This window comes from Euphorbia lathyris, chromosome 1, assembly GCF_963576675.1.
Source record: "Euphorbia lathyris chromosome 1, ddEupLath1.1, whole genome shotgun sequence".
NCBI lineage: Eukaryota > Viridiplantae > Streptophyta > Magnoliopsida > Malpighiales > Euphorbiaceae > Euphorbia > Euphorbia lathyris.
The window spans coordinates 3,740,543-3,746,551 of NC_088910.1; positions in this window are offsets into that span (position 1 = coordinate 3,740,543).

Sequence of the window (6,009 nt, forward strand, 5' to 3'; positions counted from 1 at the left end):
ATGGGGTAAGATTTCTCTTTCTTTCTAATATCTTGGTTCATTATATTTCTTGTTATCTTAGCCTATGCTTCTAAACTCTCAAATAACCGGTTATCGAAATTACTTATTCATCGTTGTTTTAAGTTTACCACACAGCCTAAAATTCTATATAGGTGCAAAAGTCATATATGATTTGGTTTAAGAGCAGTAAGTTAAAGCATACACTATTCTCCTTATTTTACCTCAGAACAAGAGGAAATGTTCAAATAGCAATTGGTTTATAGGAATTAATTTGCTTAAGGATTTCCCTATATATTATTTGTTTTCTCAAACTCGAATATTCAGCTTCCATTCTATTGGCTATTACTGAACTTTGCTATGTTTCACAGTATTACTACGAGTGTGTAGTATGTGACATAGGTGGAGACTTGCTATGCTGCGACACATGCCCCAGCACTTATCATCTTCACTGTCTCAACCCACCTCTTGATGTATGTGAATTTTATGTTCGGGCTCACACCAATTTTCTATTATTTACATCAAGATATTGATACTTATCATGTATTTTTTTTTTCCTTCGAGAAGTCAGTTCCCGCTGGAAATTGGCAATGCCAAAATTGTTCTGGAGTTGCTGACCTTTTAATTCCTCTAAGTGCTCTCAAGAGGTCGAAAAAGAAACCCTCATCCGACAAGGTAAGGCTTGCTCATGCATTTTATTGTCTCTTCCTTAATTTTGTTTGTGAATATTGGTCTTCTTTTGATTAATGTTCGGTACAGAATCCTCCTGCTGATGCACTTCATTCAATAGATGATGCTGGAGCTCTTATAAAGCGTCTGAGAAATTCCATTTTTCTACTTCTAGATCATGATTCATATTATATTTGTTATTATTGTTACTAGTTAAAACGGGCTAGTTATTGTATTCACTTTTTCTTTCATCCAGAAGGTTGTGAATCACAATGGTAATGTCATAAATGGTATAATTGAGAAGCTAAATTTTAAAATATTGATAATAAATCTCTTTTTTTGCAACCATGAATTTCGGTGTATGAAAATATTCATTGCAATTCAGTATTCATTTGATCTGATTTGCAACAAATTTCCATCGGTATTTATTTTCCAAAATTTTCCAAATTTTTAAAATTTGTCAACTTTTTTATCAATTTATTTGAATTATTTAGATTAAAGGGTCTCAAATAAATAAATATTTATTTATCTATTTAAAGCATAGGACTGTGTCTACCATAGGTCAACCCATTAGATTTTTTTTGGACTATGTCTGCAATAGATCAAACTACTATTTAAAATTTGACCTTTGATCGATATGTTTAAATCATGAGTCTGTTTACAAATTTAGTTATTACTAGTCTGTTTACAAATTGGTTTATTACTTAAAAAATTATTACACTCTTTCTGTTTCTAAAAAATTGTTGGGAATTTTTCTGGATTTCGATAATTTAGCGGAAACAATAAATCTCAATTTTATTGAATTTATGAGGTTTACAAGAGGGTTTTCTCTAGAAACTTTTTAGAGTTACAATGAGATAAAAAAATAGCAGCACTCCGGTGTTTCCAAAAATACCCAAAATAATTATCTTTACTATTTTTATCTCTCCTCAAAATAATTATCTTTACTACTCTCTAAAATAAACTCTCATAAACTCTCAATGCACAATTGTGTCTTTCTCACTCTACATTATTCCTCTCTCTATTAACTCCCTTTCTCTCTCACTCTACACCATCTTTATATTGAGAGATAAATTTCAAGGGACTGCCAAAGTTCGCAATATCAAGCTCCAAACTCTCCGGAGATATTTCGAGAACCATAAAATGAAAGATGGCGAAGATATCAAAATCTACTCGTCAAGAGTTAATGAAGTTGTGAACTAGCTACGAGCTTATGGAGAAGATATTAGTGATCAAAGAGTTATCCAAAAACTCTTGATTACACTGACTGAAAAATTTGATTAAGTGGTCAGCGTTATCGAATCCAATGATCTTTTCCAAGTTGCTGGCACAATTAATTGATACATTGACCACCGAATTCGGTGGTCAATTTTCAAACTTTTATTTATTTATTTTTTTAAATAATTACAAATTACAAAAACTAATCCCTCAATAATACAAATTACAAAAATAATCCTTCATCAATTGGGATTTCACAACAATTCATTTTTTTATTTAATTGTTTTAAATTAATAGTTAATTTTCTCAACAAAAATTGCCTATTTCTTCTTCTCATTTCCTTTTCTTTCAAGTTTTTCTTGCTTCATTTTCACTTCCTCTTCTATTTATTCATCTGTGCAGGTAAAACAACTACTATTATTTACATCTCTATGGGTTTTCTTTTGATTTTGGCTACTCTTCTATGCTTTGTTGGAATTTTTCCTATGCTTGCATCAATCTGCATCTTATAGATTAGATGATGGCTTGATCGTTTTGCTGTTGCTTCTATTTCCTTGTCAATTTCTAGTTTTTCAGAATCTGGCTTTTGATGATGGTCTGTTTTAAAAAGAACTCAATCATTTTTAGGTCTTGACAAGCACTATTAAGAAGAGGAATACCCATATTTTAATGATCTCCTCTAATAGCATTGACTAAGGAGCCCTTAAGATACCCAAACTATGAGTCAAATTCAACCAAAGGTCCGGGCGACCAATATTGGCAACACTCCCCATAAATAAAATTGAATTGGTGAAGGGCACGGTTAGTTAAAAAATCAACAGAAATATGTTGATCATGAATATTAAAAGCTAACCCAATATTAGGATTAGTTAAAACCCAAATGGAACATTAGTATAGAAATGCTCACTTGTGTCGCACCTCTTGTGTCGCGCTTGAAGATAAAGCGACACAACAGAGTAACTAGTGTCGCACGTTCTGTAAATGCGATACAACTAAGTATTCTGTCTCATCACTTGTGTCATGCTTGAAGAACGTGCGTCACAAACGAGTTACTTCTTGTATCGTTTGTCTTACAGTGTGACACAAGAGAAAGCTTGTGACACGCCTTTACCAAAGCGACACAAGGAGTGTGTTATTTTTGTGACATGCTTTTATAAAAGCGACACAAGGAGTGTGTTATCTTTGTGTCGCTCCTTTTTAAAAGTGCGACACAACTAATACGAACTATTATTTGGAACGACCTAATTAAGCTTAATTCAAACAATTAGGTACATGATTAAACCATGGAGGGGTCTAATTGACAGGAGACAAAGTAAATAGGTCCAGATTCGTGAGTATATAAATCAATGGGGGACTAAATTATAGAACGGGAAGGGTTGATTTGAACAAAAATTGGATTAGCAGGAACTAAACCTGAATAAACAAAATAAGGGGGGTTAAAAGAATAAAAAGCCTATAATATATTCTCAATTAGGTTAGGGATCCTTTGGCATCCCCCTCTTTCATATACGGAGAACTCATAGGTTGTACTTCCAATTAAGGATTTCTTCACGGCAATTTTGAAATGAGGTGGTATCAAATGCGCAAACTCAGACTTCCTCTCAGATTCAATTAGGATGAGTTATTTAAAGTAATGGAAGAGAAAGATACCATCGGAGACGTTCTCTGCTTTAACCAGGTTCAAAGTGTCTGGAGAGGACCCAATAGGAGTATCATTTTTTGCTACAACAATACTCAAATTGCCAATAGTAGTAGAAGTGTCAACAATGGCCAATCTTCAAGATCCATCAATGGCGTGCTACTCCGTTTCAGGGTTGTCATCAATGGCGTGCTACTCCGTTATTACTATGCGCAACTTTCCTGTTTTCAACAATTTGCTGGTTGAGATTAAATTGTAATCAAAGGCAGGTATACATAGGACATTATGCAGTATAAGTTGTGTGCTAAGGATCACTGTGCCCATATATTGGGCTCTAACCCTTTCTCCATTTGGTAAATTGACCCAACACTTTTATATTTGGGTATACGAACTGTATAGTCCAGTATCAAAAATGATGTGATCAGTGGGCCCTATGTCTATTATCCAAAATGATGAAAAAGAGTTAGGATATTGAGCGTTACCAGAACCTTCTCCTTTGACGAAGGTGTTAACACTACTCCCCGAGGCCGAAGCTTTTCCCAAAGGCTTCTGTGGCAATAGGGTGACTAGTGTGTGGTATTGCTCTTTGGTGAGGGAGAAAGGTTCTGTGTTTGGCTGTCTACCATCCTCCTCTCCTGATTCTCCGTTGTCCCTATTTTGATTCACTGCTGCATTCGCCTTGGATTGATTAGTTCTGAAAGGACTACCTTTGTTTCTATTGCCATAGTTTGGTGGGTACCCATGTTTCTTGAAACAAATCTCCTCTGTGTGCCCTGTATTGCCACAATATGTACACAAGGATGAGTTTTTGCTGTTGGTTTTTCGATTATTATACTTTGGGTTGCCTTGTTTGTGTCCTTTGTTCTGCGCATTTGTGAATCCTGCAAATGCATTGCTTTCATCCCCTTCATTGTTTTTGACAGGTGCAAGGCCTATCTTCCGTTCATGTTGGGTTGCCAGTGCGAAGGCCTTGTTCAATGAGGGCAAGGGGTCCATCAAGAGGATTTGTGAACAGATAGTAGAATACGAGTCATTTAACCCTTGAAGAAAGGTTATGACTTGGTCCGCATCCTGTTGATCCCGAAGGATTTTGAAGGCACGACAACTGCAGGCCTGTCTACAGGTGCATTTGGGCATTGGCCTGAGGTTCATCAACTCATCATACAAGATTTTCAAACAGGTATAATAGTCTGAAATATTACCATTCCCTTGTTTGAGGCTATGTATCTCTCTGCGCAGTTCAAGTATTCTAAGTGAATCCGCCTGTGTGAAACGTTCTTTCAGGTCTGCCCAGACTTAGTCCGCCTTATCGAGCCACATGATGCTCCGAGCGATGGATGGCGACAACACATGGTGGATGCACGACATGACCATGTTGTTGCACCTCTCCCATTGGTTGTACATCGCATCTTCAGGTGCAGGAGCTTGGATGGTGCCGTCGACAAAGGCAAACTTATTTTTCGACATTAGGGCAACCTTCACGGCCCTTGACCATTGGTGGTAGTTTGGTCCGATGAGGACTTGGGACACCAGGGATAATGCCGGAGTTTCATTTTGAGGCAAGTGATAGGGACTACTGGAAGTAATCAATGGAGCAGCCATAGTGGTTCAACAAGTGAAACCTTTAGCAAAGTATTTTCTCTGATACCATATTAATTGAATGAGGTAAGAAATCAATATCTTGTATTTCTCATTAGGGATAAAACCATAGCTAACTATTACATTTATATTGTAATATTAGGTGTGCCTATCAAGCAAACTTAAAGAGCAAGGAAAAATAAAACAAGTGTCTTAATTGTGGCCATTGATCTAATTGATTGCAATGGATGGTGGAGATGGATTTGTGGTGAGCTTGAGTGTGGTTGATTCCATGATAAGCTGATGCAGCTTCTTCTAGAATCTACTACTTGTGTGAAAAGTCGGAATTGCCCCTAGCCTTTGTACAAAGACTAAAAGGCCTTTGGAGCAATCAATTAGGAGTGGCGTGTTGTACTTAATGTGGCTTCTGTACTTGATATCATGCGGATCCCCTTCTTCTTCTTCTTGGACTTAGACAGGAAACGAAAAGTCTCTCTTCTTCTTCTTCTTTGTTCGACCTTCTTCCTTCCATTGTAACAAAACCTCTCTGGTTTCCATTTTACTACTATAAGAGTGTCCATATTTATGTACATCTTTATATCTTAATTCTCTTTAGTTTAATGTTAGTTTTACTTTATTGGTGCTTATTTATCTTGTTTTGTGTTTTATAGGTGTTTTTGGAGATTCAATTCAAATTGGAGATTAAAATGCTAATCTTATGGAGCTTAAAGTGAAATTGGAGAAACCTGTCAGGTCCTAACCCATGCCCATGGCTTAGGCCATACTGAAGAAGGAAATTATTCACTAAAAAGCTGATTTGTCCTAACCCATGCCCATGGGTAAGGACCAGTCCGAATTTAAGAGTTTGATTATGATTGGAAGACTTTTATTTCATGATTTTTACTATT